A 20,352-nucleotide genomic window follows, 5' to 3' on the forward strand; every position below is an offset into this window, starting at 1 on the left:
ATACTGTTGCACCTCAGGGGCAAGGACATACATAACATCACTAAGACAATTGTGGAAGCCCCGCCAAAGAACCACCACACATTTATAAATGCCCTCAACAGACATTTTGAGCCGATGACCAATCAGGACTATGAGAAGTTCATATTTAAGCAAGCGCGCCAACTCCCTGAAGAGTCGTTGGACACGTACCACGCAAGACTCAAAAATCTCGCATCCACGTGCAGGTTCTAGAACGAGACAGAAGAGATAAGGGGGCAAGCAATTCCGGGCTGTGCCTCCGCCAAACTCCGTGAGCGTATTTTAGAGGAATCCGAGAAGTCCGTCACCGACATTATGACCCTGGGGTGCACCAAGGAGCTGTCCAAGGCACGTGCAGAACACATGGAGGCTGCCCTCCAAGCCCCGGTGAAGACTGAACCGGTGAATGCTGTCACAATCAAGCCCACAATGTGGTGGAGCAAGAAGGGGCCCAGTACAGCGACCGCGGGTCAAGCCAAGATGTGTGGATACTGTGGCGGGCCTCCGCACCAAGCAGCAGAGTGTCCTGCCAAAGGAAAGAGGTGCTCGGGATGTGGGCAATTTATCCACTTTGAGATGGTGTAGAGATCCAAACGGTATCGAAAACCGCGGCAGGTGGTCAATGCACTACCCGAGGGTGAAAGGACACCCAGCGACATGGACGATGATGAGGAAGAAGAGCGGGCAGTCCACAAGGTACACATGATTGGTGCCACTACCCATAAAGAGTGACTCCCACCACAGTGCAACATTCGGGTGGGTCCCAGGACGTCATGGCTGTAGTGGATACCGGGGCTACCATCAATATCATGGCTTCAACTCTTCACCAAACACTGAGTCCAAAATCCAAACTGTACCCGTCAGCAATCACTGTGTCTGCGTATGGCCAAGACACGCCCCTGAAAATACAAGGTCGCTTCAAAATGTCCATCTCCCATGGAGACCACTCTATCACCACCAACATATACGTCACCGAAGATGGCCAAGGCATGCTGCTAGGGTGCCATGCTGCGGAAGACCTAGGAGTGGTGACGTTTGCTTTCAGTGTGCATCACAAGTTGATCCAACACTTATTAGAAGAGTTCTTGGAGGTCTTTGAGGGGATCGGAAGATTCAAGGGCAAGGAAATTCATCTAAACATCGACCCAACGGTCCAGCCCGTAGCGCTACGCCATCGGGGGATAGCCTTTCATCTGCAACCCCAGGTAGAGGAGGAACTTAAGAAGCTGGAGGCAGCGGGAATCATCGAGAAAGTGACGGGACACACACCCTGGGTCTCTCCCATCGTTGTCACTCGGAAGCCCAAGCAGCCTGGTGCAGTGAGGATCTGTGTGGACATGCGACTACCTAATGCAGCAATGAAACGGGAGCGCCACATCACCCCAACCATGGATGATCTCATTGGGGAAATGGCCGGAGCCTGCTGGTTCTCCAAGCTTGACTTGCGGTCTGGATACCATCAACTGGTGCTAGATGAAGCATCCCGAAACATTACCACCTTCTCAACTCACGTAGGGCTTCGACGCTACACACGGTTGAGCTTCGGAGTGTCTAGTGCAGATGAGGTTTTTCAAAACATCACACATGAGTTGATCATGGACATCCCAGGTGTTATCAACATCAGTGACGACATCTTGGTCCACGCGAAATCGTTTCCAGAACACAACTCTCGCCTCACCCAAGTGCTTTGCCGTTTGCGGGACGCCGGACTCACTCTGCACCGGGAAAAGTGCGAATTCCCTAAGAAAAAGCTGCAATTCTTTGGCTACACCTTTTCCACAGAAGGAGTCCACCCAGATTCAGAAAAGATCCAAGACATCAAGGACAACGCAGCCCCTGCGAGCGTGACGGAAGTCCGCAGCTTCCTTGGCATGGTAAACTACTGCGGCAGGTACCTTCGTGACCTCACCACCTTGACACTACCGCTGAGAGAGCTCACCACGGACTCGGTCCCCTGGAAGTGGGGTCTGGACCAAGTCAAGGCCTTCAAGGAGATCAAGAAAGCACTCTCAGAGACGACAGCGCTTGCTTTCTTTGACCAGGGGAAAATGATCCATAAAGTGGTGGATGCGGGTCCCATGGGCCTAGGGACCATACTTCTGCAAAGACTACGCTAGGAGGATGACTGGGCCCCTGTGGCCTTCGCAAGCCGTTCCCTTACCAAAACCGAACAGAGATATTCTCAAATAGAGAAGGAAGCCATTGCCATTCATTGGGGGTGTCGTCACTTTCACCTGTATGTCTACGGCAAGCCGTTTGTAGTGGCGACGGACCACAAACCCGTCGTGGCTCTGTTCTCAGGGACCTCTACCAAGCCACCTCCTCAGATTGAGAAGTGGATGTTGCAGCTTCAAGATTACAATTGTAAGGTGGAATACCAACCAGGGTCCCGTAATCCTGCGGATTACCTGTCTCGGCATCCTAGAGTGGCCACAACCAAGGAGATGGAAGACGCAGCCGACACCGAAGAATATGTCAAGTGCGTTGCAGCCCGCTCATTTCCCCCTTTTCATGGGGGATCTCACAGAAGCGACGTCCAAAGATGATTGCCTGCAAAGAGCCAAAGCAGCTCTAGGAAGTGGCAACTGGCACAAACCTAAAGAAGAATGGAAGATCCTGACGATCCCTGCTCAGCGGATCATGGAGAGCCTATACAACACCAGGGACGAGCTCAACGAAGACACTACGGGGTGTTTGCATAGGGGACACCGGCTGGTGATCCCAACATCTCTGATGGACAGATGCGTCCAACTTGCCCACAGAGGGCACCAAGGCATGGTAAAGACCAAATCCTGGCTCCGAACCAAAGTGTGGTTCCTGCTGATGGACGAATTGATGGAGGACACCGTCCGCTCTTGCTCGTCATGTCAAGTGACTGGGGAGATGCCCCGTCCTGCTCCAGTCATTGCAGAACCTCGCCCGAGGTCTCCGTGGTCCTGCATCAGTCTGGATTTTGGCAGTCTTCCTGATAGCCGTCATACCTTAGTGGCCATTGATGAACATTCAAAGTATCCCGAGGTTGAAATTGTGGCAGCTCCCTGTGCCGCTGAAGTGATACCAAAGATTGAAAAGATCATAGCCGCACATGGCCTAATACAAGAGCTGCGCACAGACAATGGACCTCCCGTCCAAGGCAGGAACTGGCTACCTACCTCAACAACCTTGGCATTCGGCACCGCAGAATCACCCTCAAATGGCCTCAAGCCAATGGTGAAGCGGAGAGATTCATGATCACTCTAAATAAAGCAATCCGAATTGCCAACAACAAGAAACAGTCAATAGAGCTGGCCATCCTTACCTTTCTCAGAAGCTGCCGCCAGATGCCCCACACCACCATGGGGGTCGCACCTGCTCATCTGCTCATGGGTCGGGTGGTCACAGACTCAATACCTCATCACCCCCAGTGGCAGCCGCAGACACCTGATGACACCTGGATTGATGCCCGCCGTCGGGAGGTCTACTCACAAGTCAGTCAGCGGAGGAACACCAAGACCCGCCAGTTTGAAAGGGGGGACTTGGTACTGCTCAGGAATCGCTTCGCCACTGGCAAGTTTCGGTTGCACTATGACAAGAAGCCTTGGACTGTGGTCAATGTCAAAGGAACCGGATTATTGCAGCCAGAGGTGGAGAGACTGTGGCCAGAAATGTGTCTCACTTTAAAAAAATATCACTCAGAGATGTCAGCGTCATCCTTGGCACAGCCTGAGATTGATTCCGTCGGTGGTTGGGGACAGTCAAGAAGGAGCGGCAGAGCTGGGTCCCCTGGAGGAAAGTAGTGAATCTGGCAACTCTAGTCTCCTGTGGCAAGATGGTGTCGGCAGTACTGGGCTGGAGGTCTCTTGTGATCCGTCTGAGACTCGTCGCTGTGAAACCACCTCTGAAGCAGAAGTTGCTGAGTCTCAAAGTCAAGGCCAGTCCCAGTATCCACTGCGGAGAAATCCTGAACCATCATGCCGATTGAAGGACTACTTCAAGTAAGACTGTTCTTGATGTGATGTTTGACTGAATATGATAATGCTGGACCTGAGCTGTGTTGTTCGCCAACTGGTCCGGCGTTGGGGTCTGAAGTTAATGTTATTTTGATGTTTCGTGGGGAGGAATGTAGTGTCGTGCCTGTGACGTAATGGGCATGTCCATAATGTCAGGGTCATGTGACCTAGAATAAATAAAAAGTAAGAGACACGTAAACGTACGCCATTCGGCCTATGATAGCGTGGTCGAGTAGCAAATCACCTCCTGTCTCCCGTGTGTTATTTAACATGCCCCAGGCCCCAGGCCCTGTACAACAGTTACCACGGTGTCGGTACTAGTCGGGTACACGAGACAACAGGGCCCCCCCTGCAGGGTATGTTGAGGGGCCCTTTCCGGTTTCAATCTGGAGCTCTCCGGCCAGAGTGCAGTGCTGAGGGGGACCCCCTGGAGGTAGCCCCACACAGCGGGGGGTGCCACCGCACGAGATCTCGGGGACAGCCCCTAATCTCCTTTTAGGGCTGAGGGACCCTCCCTTTGGAAAGTGACATCTAATCAGCAGGGTAGCCAGTTTCACATATGGTGAGATGGCAACAGCAAGGCATGCTCTCAGGTGTCTGCAAGCACACACGGGAAAGGAAAAAAGCTGAATTATTGCACATGTTGAACATCCGACCTGAGAACGAATGGTTAAAATAACACAGGTCTGGCACATGCGGGCATCAGCGCTCCTGCGGTACTAGGTAAGGGTAAGGCCCTGGTAAAGCACTGCAGTTCAAAATTACCAAAGCTAATTTTAACATAGTAGACTATGTGAGATGAAAATATAACAGTCAATCCATGCTAAAAATTAAATCATTATTTTTTTTGTTTTAAAATATTTCAATATGAATTAATTTTACATGGAAAGGAGTGTGTTGTATGAGGAGAAACTATCTGGCAGTGTTATATCCCCTGATATGCTGTTCAATATTTATGTGGTATGGTCTATGACGTGCACGTTTTTTAATAACTAGATCCCCACTGATGGCGCGGTATTTAGAAAAAAAGCCATATCTTAATCACATCAATTAGTCAGGAAGTATTAACATTGTACACATTCATACTTGTTCTCGAAGTATCACCTTCCACAATTGCTATCAGGCTCGAAAACACAGGTAGATAAACTCTGCACACACAGATATGCAAATCTGGCCCAAGAGCTTGTATTTCTGGCACGGTGGACAACTCTGTGAATGGCAATGATTCGGCGAGTAAATGCATGTGCAACACATGCCCATTGTAACAGGCTCGTGAAAGAAAACAAGCCTCTTGCAGACCCCACATTGTCCCAGCAGCCTCTTCCTAAGAGATGTCACCCATAAAGCAAGACACAAGTAGAAGTGCCAGGAACATATTGGGTGGCATTCGCAACTAAGAGTGGACTTTTTGGTGCTGCCAATCATCGGCTGGCAAGGGTTCATCATGCACGTCTCACGAGCCATTAGAAAATGTTGTACCGCTTTGTTCGACCTAAGTTGGCAGGGTATGCTCAGACATGAGTCCCATGCTCACTTTGCCACTGGATTCAAGCAAGCCTGACTGAAGATGGCTGGAATGCCAGAAACCGGTCCTAGGAAGCTTGTTTCCGGTCCAGGGAAGGCATGGCTTGGCAGTTCGGGCTGGACTGTTCCCATGAGGCACAGGGTCAGACTGATTTGCATATGGCCATGTCTGAACTGGGGTGGCAGAGTGGGCTAAAGAACGGTGATGGATTAAATCCAGATCTGTTGACTGGGTGTGAGTGTTTGATTGGTTCAGATGCTCCGTCCATCACCACCCCCTTTTGTACTATTAGACAATGTAAAGCAGGGCCTTCGGTGGTCATATCACTGAAAATACAAGACTTGGAAAAAAAAGAGATGGCAGCAGTGGGAAGCAGGGGTCTTATGACACAGACTAAAAGAGAGCTCTTGGAAGGGAATCTTGGCAGAAAATGCAACAAAACAGGGCAGAGACAAATGTAGGCATCTAGGTGGAAAGCGTTGAAGGTGAGGCCTTGCAGAACGGATGCACTGAACAGGACATGAACTGCAGTAGTAGGGGGGTGTACAGTGTTGATTCAGTAGTGGACAGAGACCGGAGTAAACTAGGGTGGCGAACGGAAGGAGGGCGCTGAAATACAAGAAATCGCATAGTTCTGTTTGGCGGAAAAAAAGTTCCCTGGGACTCATTTATGAGAAATGACGCATCACTGCGTGAAAGCAGCGATGCGTCACTTCTCAGTGCGCACTCCTTTCGACATGATTGATGTGTCATATTTATGATATGACACATCATGTCGCAAGGAGTTACAGATACGTCAGTATTTCTGACGTATCTGTAAGCGCAAAAGTGACGCATTGTTGGAGTGTGTCACAAAAGTGACGCAACTCCAGCAATGTGTCCTTTCACATGGGGCAAGCCCCATGTGAAAGGGCCTGCTGTGAGACAGGCGTAAGAAATTGACACATTTGTGTCCTAGAAGTGGCGCAGTGAAATCTTATAGATTTCACTGCGTCACTTCTATGACCCTTTCTTGCGTCAGAACGCCCCCCTGCATACATTTTACATTGTACCTGGCGTAGGTATAATGTAGGGCAGGGGTTTACAAAGTGACGCATCTACCTAGATGCGTCACTTTGTAAATATGGTGCAACAAGGCACATTTGTTATGCTGCTTTTGCGTCAGAAAAAGTGATGCACCGGCAGCGTAAAAGTGACTCACGGCCACAGCCTTTATGAGTGCAGTCTTTGTAATGCCTTCATGTCAGAGTCGTTAAGTGCACAGTCACTGCAGCCAGGTTTACCAGCAGTTAGTCAGTCAGTCCGTTTCAGTTGCGGAGACCTGCTGATAGCCTCTTGCGGGACTTTAGCAGGGCATATGCATAACCACAATCCTTTGCACTATGACAGTTATTTATCTTCCATTCACAAACGACTTAACAATATTTCTCACTATTTTATGTGTAAAGCAGCAAAGTACTTGAACTGGACTGTCACACTTTGCCCGTTAACAATCTTATCAATGTCACTCTAATACTTTTAGGTAACGTATACCGTGAGCTGGTTCCGTTAATCATTTATAGATATGCACTGTAAGCTTCTGGTCTTTTCTTTGAATTGACACTGGCTTCACTTACAGTTAGAGTGAGTGAATATGCTGGCCTTTCCAGACTCAAACAACTATAAGCAAGAACGTGCCTTTACCTTAAAGCACTGGGCATGTGCACACATGCGCTTACAGACGGATTGTACTGATTGTACAAGATTGCAGGAATGCTGGACGGTCTGTGCTGTCTCTCGTCTTTCCTCCTCCTGGAGGCCTGAAAGGACTGGGCATGCACACACACGCAGGGGGAGCACGGCTGCATGGCCACGCCCCTCTCTCTTCACTCAATGCTGGAGTTGTCAGTGCGAGCGCAGTGACGTTGTGAGACTTTGCCTTTATGGACGCGTAGACCTGCTGATAGCGTCTTGCGGGACTTGAGCAGGGCATATGCATACCCACAATCCTCTGCACTGTGACAATTATTTATCTTCCATTCACAAATGACTTAACAATATTTCTCACTATTTTAGGTGTAAGGCAGCAAAGTACTTGAACTGGGCTGTCACACTTTGCCTGTTAACGATCTTATCAATGTCGCTCTAACAGTCTACGGTAACGTATACCGTGAGCTGGTTCTGTTAATTAATTATAGATATGCAACGTTCGTTAGTCTCTGGTCTTGTCAATGAATTGACACTTAGTGTGGCAGTGAACATGCAACAACTGCCTTTACCTCTAAGGGCTGGGCATGCGCACACGTGCTTACAGACAGAATTAGGCCGTGTGCCAGAAAGACCGTGTGCCAGAAAGAAGTGCACCTGTAAAGGGATCAGTAGCCCTGGAATGATACGTATGACGAGGGACTAACAAGCCTTAAACCACTCCGAAGGCTGCATTTACTGACCGAAGCAAATATCAAAGATGGGCGGAGCTACCACGAATCTCCCACACTAAAGTGTATACTGCATGTCTCAGAGAGACAGCGCAAGCGCTGACTAGGCGAGACCTAAAAAAGAGTCTGACAATTTCCAAAGGCATAGTTCACTGGCAGGTTTCAACTGTAAAGAGCAAAGGACAAAAATGAAAGCAAGGGGAGAAGATCAATAAAAAAGGAAAGCTTGTTATGGCATTCTTCTCATGAAAACGTCTCTTTACATATTGCTCCTAAAGGACGTGACATCATAAGAAATTGGTCTTCCTCTCGGATTGGGAACTTCAGGTAATTATTGTTGTTTGTCAATGGTTGTAAGTTTCATAAGGTAAATAAACAACAACTATGACTTAATTGTATATAATGTGAAACATGCTTCTGTTCTTGTGGTGTAAGGCTATAACAGACGACCTTCGTTCAAACTGAGAAAACAGGTCCGAGCCTGGCATCGTCTGATTCAAAACGTGAATATGTCCTTGTGCAATGAAACTGGTGCTCATGAAAAGCGCTCCAAGTTAGTCTTCTATAAAACTGAATAATGAGCTTATTTTTTCTCCACCCTGAAGCTAAAAACGCGAGCCCGATAGGGACCAGTTGCAGCACCTGAGCACTGGCAGGACCTGGACTACTTAAAGCCCTATTTGCCAGACATTTTCCACATCTGATATCCTGAGATGCTAGGAACACTTGCTTCATGTTTAAATGTGCTCTGATGCACGTCAATGGCAAGGGACCTGCTAGGCCTCCAGCTTGCTCTCTATTTTTTTTTTTTTTAAAGTCAGTATATCATATTTGGAAAAAGGTATGGGGGAGTCAGACAAAGGTGTATGATGTTACAATGCATACTTTTACAACGCATACCTTTACAACACATTATTTACAACGCAACATCCATTACAACACATTCCATTACAACGCATGCCATTACAACGAATTTTTTAAAACGACCTTTACAATGCATTCCATTACAATGCATACTACCTTTACAACGCATACCATTACAACGCATACCATTACATTGCATGTATGGTAAGTATTGGATAGTGTAGGGGTAAAAATTACTATTCTAACTCCAGGGGGGTGCAACAGTAGGGTAAGTGTTGGATAGTGTAGGGGTAAACATTACTATTCTAACTCCAGGGGGTGCAACAGTAGGGTAAGTGTTGGAAAGTGTATGGGTAAAAATTACTATTCTAACTCCAGAGGGTGCAAAAGTAGGGTAAGTGTTGGATAGTGTAAGGGTACTATGCGTTGTGATGGTATGCGTTGTGATGGTATGCGTTGTAATGGTACGCGTTGTAATGACATGCGTTTTAGTGGTATGTGTTGTAGTGTCATTCATTGTAATGGCTGCGTTGTAATGGCATGCGATGTAATGGATGTTGCGTTGTGAAAGTTTCGTTGTAATGGTAGTGCGTTGTAAAAGTTGCGTGGTAAAGGTTGTTTCTGGTCAGACACGACTCAGTCCATTAAACGTAGCAGTCAATGTAAAAGAAACTCAGTTCTTCAGGAAGAGGCAGGCGGTGTGAATTGCTTTGGAAATTCATTTCTTCTAAATATGTTTGCGTGGGTGATACAGGCATTTTTTTTATAGAGCACCTGTCATCCCTGTGATTCCATGATGGTCATGAGTCTGCATGGGGCATATTAGTTTGCACTTGGTTCCCAGTTAATACTTTGGGGCAGATCTACAAGCCCCTTGCGCCACTTTTGCATCACTTTTAACATGGGAAAAGTGACGCAAAAGTGGCGCAAGGGGCTTGTAAATCTGCCCTTTTGTGTCCCATTCGCTGCTGACCGCCACACCCTCTAGAGGTGTCACACCTCTTATCTTTTGCAGTTGTGTGCTATTGGCAACTGATTAAGAGACCGTTGGCTTGTGAGGATCCCGGCAATTGAACTAAAATAACACTGCACCTTCTAAAACTTCTAAATCGGAGAACAATTAGAAATAGTGGGGCATAAAACTGCCGCTAAAGCGTCACAAATGGGCTTGATAATATGCCCTTGTGAATGCCCATAGAAGCCCATGTTCTGGTGTGAACATGGGGTTCTAAGGGAATTCTCTACTGCATATTATCAAGCCCATATCGCCGCTTTAGCAGCAGTTTTCTGCCGCTAAAGCAACGATAATTATAACGCCATGCTTGATAATATGCCCCTGTGTTTTAGTGTCAAGCAGGGAATTTGCACAATTCACCTAATTATCTATTTCTGTTGTCACATGTTAAATTTCACAGTGCAATGGCTTAATTTTCTCTTTCTACAAAGAACTCTAAACTCACATCACTGTGATACATATTCTGAACGGAGGTAATATGTTATTAAAGTCACTGGCTTCGAATAAAAGAGTAGCACAATACTACCTGGTCCTTTTACGTTTCTCTTGCACAACACAATTCACCAGCTATACACATTCAATCAAAAGACCCCAGACCCTACTGGCCAAGTCTAGTACATGTAATAAAACAAAAAAATGCATAAAAGATTTTTTATTAAAAAGGTTTCTTTTACCAAGTTCTCTTAGTATCTGTTGGATGGTCCAATATTACACAATACATAAAAAATACATTAAAAACACAATATTGTATCCATGTGATAATGAGAGACAAAAAAACACAAATGCAACCTATTACTCACATCTAATATCGGTTGTTCCCTATGGAATTAGTTCTGTTATTTGGAAGAAACTCCACAGCCCTTCATACTCTATTGAACAGAATCAAGTTCCCTGGATACAACCATATATGAAAAGACCAAAGGTGTTGACGCGTTTCGGTGATGCTTTTCTGATGTAGCCCGCCTTCTTCAAGACTAAAACTATGTAAAAGTCTCTCTTGTGTTAAGACCCGGAAAAGTCCTTAACAATCCCAAGGATGGATCAGAAATTTGTGTCCTTCAATCAATATGGGCGGGGCTCCTTAGGGCTCCAAGTGCAAGTTCTACACGGTCTCTAGTATATGGGTGCAACACTCCTCCTATGATGTTTAAGTAATGGAGGTGCACTAGAATGTCCCCTACAACCTTGATCCTGTGTGGGAATCCAAGATTGCTTGTAAATATGAAACACTACGGTGTTGCTGGGAATCCGTGAGCTGGTTTATTCATATATATGGGATCCCAAAATCTATCCACTTATGGTGGGACCTTTTGGCGCTGTATTTTGTGCGCGATGGCTCCAGCCTCGCAGGAAACAGACTACCTCCTTCAAAGCAAATGTAGATAACTTTCCCTATTTTACTCTCTATTGTGTAAGGCTGCCATTTTACCAATATGAAACCTTTCATCACATTCTGGTCTTATGCTAAAATATATTCTATATTTTAAACGTTTTATCACAGACCAGACAGAACTGATATATACATTTTGTTTTCAAGTTTTGTTGTTGGTCTTCCAGCTGTTAAAAGGCCATTAGTGTAAGTAACAAGTAATCACAGAGTTCCACATAGTTTTAATGTCGTAGGCTGACTTTTTAGGTCTTTCATAGCGTTGCAGCGCAACACGCTACTGGCTTTGCGAGACATGCGGTATACACTATAGTGGGGGAAGCTCCGCCCACTTTCTGGCCATATTTTTCATTGGCTTCAATTAGAAATTCTGCATTATGATTGGTTTTTGGCCTGTTAGTCCCACCTCCTGAGCCCCTTTACTTTAAAAAATGTTTTGTTCCCCTGCCTCTCCCCATCCCCTCCCGCAGTCCATAACTTCTTGGACCACAACTACCGCCCACCCCCTCTCGCACATGCCTTCTTTGATGCCCTCACTTCCATTGAAGATGCAATAGGTCTCGCGTAAATACGAGTCCTATTGCATTTTCAATGCTTGTTTGTCATGTGATTGGGGGGACTTTGCACTATATTTTGCCTGACCTGTTGTAATCACATGCGCAATACAAACGGCTCTCTTATACATGTGTGGGGTATGTCTTTATGTGTGCTCACAAAGCGTTAAAGCCCTATCGCTTCGTGAGCACACAGAAAGACATCCCCTATGCATGCGTAAGATAGCCATTTGTATTGCACATGTGATTAGGACAGGGTTAGAGACAGTGGTTTCATTTCTTTGTTAGAGGAAACGTTGCATCCTTATTGCCGTTTCCCCTTTGCGAGGCAAATGATGACTTGGACGGTCGGGACTGAAAGGTTTCACAGTATTAGTGTGCCCACGGGCAGTTGGCATCGCCCCCTAAGTCTGGGTGTCCGATGATGTCAGGGTGTCCCACAAGTAGAGGTTCATGCATTGGAGTACGCAGCCTGGTGATGATGAAGCCCCCCGACCGGCCCCATCGGCCAGGCCTGATGCGATGGGATTGGAATCTGGAGCCCGTCCACCCTGCACACCGGGTAGGCCGATCCAGGGACTCTTTTCTCCTCCTTTCTCAATTTCTCTTTCTTGCTCCAGGTGATAGTCAGTTGCTGAAAAGGATGCCCTGTTTAAACACCACTCATGCCTGGTGCGTCTCAAGCCAACACAAGCACTGTAGCGCCAGGTATATTTCCATACAACCAGTTCAGCAGCGGATGACTTTTTGAGAATGGTTGAAGTTAAGCACAGTTTGTCCAGGTTTGGGGAAGCCGAGGGATTTAACTGTTTTTTAAAAAACCATGTAGTTGTTTCATGTGAAAAACTCAGATCGCTTAAATCATGATTCGCAAACAAGACTCCAAAATGTTGACCGTCAAAATCTCGACCTTGGACGCCTCCATAAAAAAGTGTTCTGTTTTTAATTTCTCAATTCAGACTCAATTCCCAGCATGCATGGACTCGGTCCATTACTCGGTCCATTTACTATTCTAAAATGATTCTTGTTGTAGGGGTTGGCAAGTGCTTAATAGGGGTATTAGATTGTTGTACTAGAAAAAATAAGTCTAATAGAGCCATACCCTCCATTAGCCCCAATACCAATTATCAAATAATCAGTCAGTTGGCAGTGAAGAAGTTCCAATCATTTATTCTAAATGGACTCTGCGCAGAGGAGCCTCCCCGTCCACACCCAGTCAGTGTGACAAGGAGACTGCCAGTTCATATTGAAACAGGTCATTATATACTTTCAGTTCAACACACATAATCACTTGAAAAGGAAGAACACTTGGCCCCATCGCTCCAGGAAGAAACCATATATGGCACACATGATTAGTTCAAAGCTTAGCTATTCATTACTGGGCAGGTCAGGAAGGGTGACTCCCTTCGTTCTCAGGCACGGGAGTACAGGCACGGCGTCTGCAAGAATGTGCTCATCCCACAAGAAAGGCAGATGTAACCTTGAGTTTCCAAAGTTAGAATCAATGGTCCATTCATAGCCCAGGCCGACCTTTTAGACTCTCTCTTTACACAGTGGCAGGTCACGTGCTTTCCTAGCAAGAGCAAGAGGTACGGGGAAATGAAACCAACATGGTGTTTCTTCAGAAAAGGCCTGATTCTTAATGTATACATGATTCAAGTATGTTCACAATGGAGGGGTTAACCTAAAATGGTAAGCTAATATATTGGATACATTTAGGCCAATATTATATGATATTGATTTTATATTTTTTCAGACCGCCCTTTTGGCATGATGTAGCCAATATACATACAAAGAAAGAACAGGTTTTAATCCAAAAACATACCTTCATCTATTTGCATCAGATCTGCAACTTCCTTCTGTACTAACTGTTTCTCTGTTTTCGCCTGGTGCGAAACTGTCAACGAGCAAGTAAGCTTGGCAGCACAATAAGAGCAACATGCTGGCCCGCAGTGTAGGCACAGGCAACACGTGAATATCACCCTAATTACTCCAGCTAGGATCATAAAGATCTTTCAACACCAGGTGGACTAGAGGTTCCCAAAACCTCCCAGTTAGGGACCAGGTGCCATTTTCAACATGTATTTCTGAAGCTAAATAATGCAGTCTTTGAACATTCTCTCTATCAGTTCTATTAAAACGAACTAGTTGACATTCCATTGCCTGCAGAAGGTGAGATCACCACTACCGTGCACAAAACCATTATTCATTTGAATAATCAGTTCACTGAAAGCCAAGGATTTTTCATGAGAAAAATACAAATTGAGGCCTAAGACCTAAGTCAACTTATACTATTGGATGACATGTATGAAATGATATGTTCTGCTTGATTATATACAGATATTCGGATACATATTCTAATAATGACATTTTCTTATTATATATGTCTGATTTAACTGAATACACATGTTATTACACAAAAACACTGACTTGCTCATGGGAAACATTCTGCTCAATGGAAAGAACTAGAGTACTCAGTGATGTTGAACCATTGGAAACCCTACACTTCATTTTCTTATCTAGCCAGGACACCTTCATGCTTCCTTCATTACATTCGAGCAAGCACTTAGATGCATGATACCTTTTTCTCGGTCATCTCCCTGAACCTAACTCTAATGCAGATGCACTGTACTCCAGGACATCTTTATTACATAATTACTTAACTTGGAGGGTAGTAAATATATATATACTACCAAAATTAGGCCTCTCAACCTATACATATGTAGCAAAAATAGGACAAGACCAGATCATCCTTTGCTAATTAAAATGAGAAGCAATCCATGGGCCCTACAGCTAGTAGAGACTATCATTACTACATCTTGTGTCACTCCTTGTGTGGTATCAAATGGATCACAGAGATTATAAATGCTCTCAGATGAAATGGTGATATTATTTGTCAGAGTACGGGCTTGATACTGTTCTACTAAACAGAACACTACTCTAAAACATTGTTAAGGGCAATCACACACATTCAATTCTTTTGGACCATTTTGAATACTGGGGGAGGAGCCACTTCCTCTTCTATAGCAATTGAATCAAATGGGAACTTATCTAACATCTACTTAAATTGTACTGAAATCACTTTTGCAAGCAACTATGCCCAAAGTCTGTTCTAAGCCTCTTTGGTAGGCTTCTATCGTCCATCAAATCTTCTTCCTCCGCGTTGGGCCTCTCGATTCAGGCCTTTCCATGACAATAGTTCTTCTGAGTATCTGTTGGAGTGCCCTCCTGGCAAACTCACAGCTCACTCGAAAGTTTCAATGTCTCTAGGCAGTGCACCAATATCTCTCCTCTGCGGCAGGCACTACAGATACAATACTCTTCGGTGGTCACGGGCGCAGATCATATCCTGCAGATCCAGGTACTGTTAATCAGGAAAGAGCAACAGGCTTTTGCGTTCAGCAACACTCTCAGGCTCCAACACTTGTTATTCAGTGTCAGAGGACACTCGGGCTGCTCTTTCATTCTAATTTTCCTTTCAACATGGGTATCACAAATATAGTGCCGTTTGCCAATCTCAGATTCTCTGGTGCACTGCCCTTCTGTTGGAACAAAGGAAAGGAAAGGGGTTGCCAAAAACATAGGCCAAGGGGCTCGAGGGACCGCGCGCTGTCAGAGGTTACCAGCACATGACAGGTAGAAAACTGAAACTTCAAACCATCCCTGCCATCAACAACAGGGATCCTTCTTCTTTCGCTCTTTTGCACTGAAACTCTTGTTCTGTAACAAACAGAGAAGCAGCTCCTCATTCTTCTCTTTTGTCCAACGCCGTCTGATGGAGCAAGGACAATGCTTTGGAGATGCCATTGATGAAGCGCTGGCGATCTCTGTCCAGCTTTGCTACTTTCTGGGTGCTGGGACTGTAGGTCCAAGACGTCCGCCCCTCATCTGTAGCTATCACTGATGGGAGTTTAGAACTCATCTTTATCACCTGTTCTGCAGGGCTTTTTATGACTCTTCATTTTACTCTGGAAGATCCCGCAAACCTAGTGATGCAGGAAATGTGACACAGTTGTTAGTTTTCTTTAAATTAATGCAAAATAATTAATTGTTATTTAACAATGTGACTGCAAGCAGGTGGCCTGCAATCTACGAGGGAGTGGCCAGTCGCCATGGGACTACTGTAATCTAGAATGCACTGTCACTTTCATAGGATACAAAGGCAAAAGGCCATACTTCTAGTCCCTTCAATTGGGTGCTCTTTATTATTTTCACTGATTTCAGCAGGAAAGATCTAAAACTGCTATTTTAACAGGGCTCTTATCTATAAAACAACATGTTCTTCAAAACATTTTTGCTAAGGGTCACATGGGCATCTTCCTACGTTCTACCTTCCCTAATCCAAACTATGCAGCATCAGCTTCTAATAAGGACTGTGAGTTTATTTACACAGACTAGCTAATAAAGAACTAGCAATACACTTGCAAGTCTACAATAATGGTTTTATCACCTAAAACTTGTAGAACAAAACTACCCACAACTAATTCCCCTAAAAATTCAAAACAAAACATGAGAAAAGGGGAGAGCAACATACATATTACCTAGCCTTAATTTGTAAGGGAGCTAGCGGGGAGCTAGCCTCCTTCCTCCAGTTTGGCAGGAGGAAATCTGAAACAGGTTTCACGTCTATCAACACTATCAATCCCGGTGTGTAGCAACTGGGCATAAACAAAGTTACAGAGCACTTTTGAAAGGGCTAGAAATCCCTTTAGCAAATGAACAAATTACATTGCCTCAGCTTATAAGCATTAGTACTGTATAAATATGGCAAAGCTTCTCTGTTAATCAAAGTTCACATATACAATTATAAGCAGTGTGCAATATACTTGTTTCATAATATAGGAGTCAGCTATTTGTATTATACCTAAATGTATGCATTTACTGAAACCTAAGGCAGATTAAAACTGCTCTGAATGCACCATTTGTTGTTGTAAATTAATGCATTTTTGCCCAATTTCGACTTTGCTATTTGGGACACTTAACCTCTTCAGCGCGACCGCGATTCCCCCTCCGGTGCTGGGCCCTAATAAAAACGGGCGTGGTCATGACGGAACGGTTCCGTCATGAGCACAGCTCAACCGTACCTCATTTCGGAACCGTTCCGTCATGAGCATCGAAGGGGTTAAAAATGAATATCCTATACATTTTCTTTACATATTAAACATCCTCAGAATGTTTTCTACTGACTGCAGAGATTGGACATTAGATATATCTCATGTAAATCCTTAGAAAAATGACTTTTATACGCCTGTGCCGAGTGAAATTTGATATGCAAATGTCCTCATTATGTGACACCACAACCTAAACAAAATTTTAATGCTAGGAGGTCATAGTATGAGTATTAAGCTTCATAAATATTAAAAAACCAATTTAAAAGCACTTATTAATTTAAATAATTGTCACAATCAATAATTTGTCTTTTACTAAAACCAATCGTTTCGAACGAGTGATCGCGACTGAGTTGACCCCCAGAAGCTGGCGTTCCCAGATGGCAGTCCAAAGCTAAGGACACCGTCTTCAAATTCAAGCCGGCTTGCAGCATTGACTTTCCCAGATTAAGGGACAGCAGTGAAAAATAATAACCTTCCAATACCCCATGAAAACAAGAAAACATAATAGGGAGACGGTATGAACAGCTAGACACACCTGTTGTCCCGAGCCGTGGGCTTGAGGACTTCTACAAATTTATTTGTTGCAGAAAATTAGAGTGTGTGGTCCTGATGAGAACTCGATACTAAGAGGAGTTCGAAACGCGTAATTCACAAGTGAGTGAAGGTATGAGTGTTGGAAGGGAGTGCTTTAATGTACAGAATCTTTTTCATATATTGTATGTTATATTTTTTTTATTAAAAAAACTTGTTCAAAAATGATCAAAAAATCTAAATGAAGTAAAAAGGAAATAAAAGTAAAGATTTATTCAAGATACTCAGATCCCCTCACTTTATGTTTTGTTGAACTGTGAGATGCTGAATTTATGGTGAATTGATTTTGGCAGCATTGGCGTTTTTCTATTTTGTACTTTTAGGAACAAAGGCATACCATACACTACCTAGGAAGCAGAACAGGATTAGTTAGTGCAGCATCAGAAAAGTTCAGGTCACCTTTAGCAAGAGCCACAAAGTTATAGTTTCTTCCCTAGGATCCAATCAGGGAATTTTTAATCAAGAGCTGCCCGTCCCGTAAGGGAAGGAGCTGTAACATGGCTAACTGTAGGTGACACACTTTTAATCCGGTATAACTCTTTTGCTTTTCTTCAATACCACCATAGCCAGATAGACAAGCACTGGTGAAGTGTTGCCTCTCATGTTCACAGCATGAAATATCATATCTGAGGAATTTAGTAACCAGAACAAGTACAACCACCTGTTGCGCAGCGATGGGTATCGTCATGACCATCCCCTCACAACACAGGGGAGCTTGTACTAGTATCAAAAAATAGAAGTGTCAATATGACACAAAAACAAAATTATACATAAAATAAAAACACATATGCCAAGCCATCAGGTATACTTGCTGTATACCAAGCACTGAAAGCATAAATAAATCACAATAACTCATGCAAATGAGCAGTGACACACAACACTATGTCATGCACTTTATGCACAGTGAACCTGCAGCCCAAAACCCAATATTCTGGCCTGCTTAATTTGTCAGGCTTAAAATAAATATTCAATTTCTCCACTTTTCTCTCTCTCATCAGACTGCAGGTCACCTTTGTGATGATCCGCTGTCAGCCCAACTTACTGTGTTGCTTCTGACACACAGAACCAGCAAGAACAATTCATAAAAGGACAAAATGCACAAACATGAAAAACACATGAACATTTATTTTCAAATGGGTTATGCCAAAACTACATCTGTTTCAACACATCGCTGACAGCACCCTTCTTTTACCCTTATTTCCTACCTATAACCAGTCAGGGCACACATTTCACCTTTTTTCCTCTTACAACCATGACATTTTATTTTGTTTGTCAATCCAACTCACGTGTCTTGTCAGCCATATAACCACCCAGAATAATCCATGAATGATCTGTGGGCAGAAGCAAAAATATGCACCACACAAAAGAGAAGAATTTCACACAACACACAAAAATATCAACTGTAACTTTTAATCAGAAGACAAAACATAATACACATTAACCAACTACAAAATCGAAACATGTACTTAACTTTAACCTTCTTGTCAATTTGCAAGGACTAAAACCTGTAAGCATGTTAAGCCACCTTAAATTTAACTTTCCCTTCCTTGAGCCACAATTTTTCCTGTGAAAAATAAATCTGAATTTGCTAATCGTTTTTTACCTAGGCATGTAGCCTACAAAATTATAAGAAAGAGCTTTATCTTATTTTCCTTTCTAAGACCAATGCAACATTTTATTTTCTGTTAAATAAAAGACAACTGCGTGGACATTATTTTTCCAAAACAAAAATACGAATGTCTCATTTCTGCAGAGAATTTTGCATGGTGTTAGGATTTTCAGAGAGAAACCCTTTTTCATAATTTTTTTCCTTTGGAATGAAGTTCTTTCATTTATTGATGTTCTTATGAAGGAACTAGAAACCCCCCTTTTTGAGGCCCGGTCTAGCAGGGCCATTCAGGAATGCATTTTACGGAGACAAGGCCCTAATTGATGAGGCCACAGATGTCAACATGACAGCCTCCTTCCATTGCTTACAGAGAAACTAAAAATAGCACCTCAGCGCTGAACTTTTCTGGACTGTGAGCCAGCCATTCCAAGCGCTCCTAACCCCCACCTTCTGTTCACTCTGAAGCTGTCAAAGACAAAAAGCCTTCCTAATTCTTCCTAACCTGCAATAATTCACCCTACTTTAAAAATAATTTTTCATTTTAGGGGCTAAAAGTTATCTCTTTTCTCAGATTATTAAAAAACATTTACTGTGAATAATTCACAGAACCTAATAACACACATACCAGCTTTTAGAACAAATGTTTGCTACTATCCTATGCAATGGGACACATTTCATCAACCTTAAATGGATGAACGTCTCAGTAGGTCCAGCTAGAGTTAGAACCTTCATCCTTGATATTAAACACAAACCTCTGCACCGTGCACATTGGCTCACTGAGCCATTAAAAACAACCCTAAATGGGAGCAACCTGCAAATTCAAAATGCACACATTTTCTTTTCCTTTTAAACTGAACTTTTGATCTATCCATATTTACTTTTCATTAGTCCTTGTGTACATCAAGGGTATCATCAAATCACAGGGGTTGCCTTTTTTTTCTAACTACACCCCTTTTCAATGATCTTTTTTTGACGCATTGATGGCAATGAGACCAAATTAAACTCATTCCTCACACTGCTCCCATACTCCCACACATTCATAGCCACAATTCTTTAAACAAAACAAATTGTAATACCATTCTTTAAATACATATCCTGACTCGGGCTGCACTCAGACAGGGCAGGTCATTTCTCAACCAAATGCATATCATTATGGCGGCAACAATATCCAAAACAGCTCAATTTAGCAACACATAGCATAATGAGTGCTGTCACATATTCTTCAATAAATCATATCAACCAACTTTCTAACATGGCCATATTTCATTCACT

The 20,352-nt window shown here is 44.0% G+C and overlaps 1 protein-coding gene across 4 annotated transcripts in view; it reads left to right on the plus strand.

Annotated features, from left to right (window-relative positions):
* LOC144821874 (uncharacterized) overlaps positions 1-20,352 on the plus strand; it is a 350,489-nt gene that overhangs the window by 82,896 nt on the left and 247,241 nt on the right. The gene's annotated exons all lie outside the window — the stretch shown is intronic.

The sequence above is a fragment of the Lissotriton helveticus genome, chromosome 2_2 (assembly GCF_964261635.1).
Source record: "Lissotriton helveticus chromosome 2_2, aLisHel1.1, whole genome shotgun sequence".
NCBI classification, from domain to species: Eukaryota; Metazoa; Chordata; class Amphibia; order Caudata; family Salamandridae; genus Lissotriton; species Lissotriton helveticus.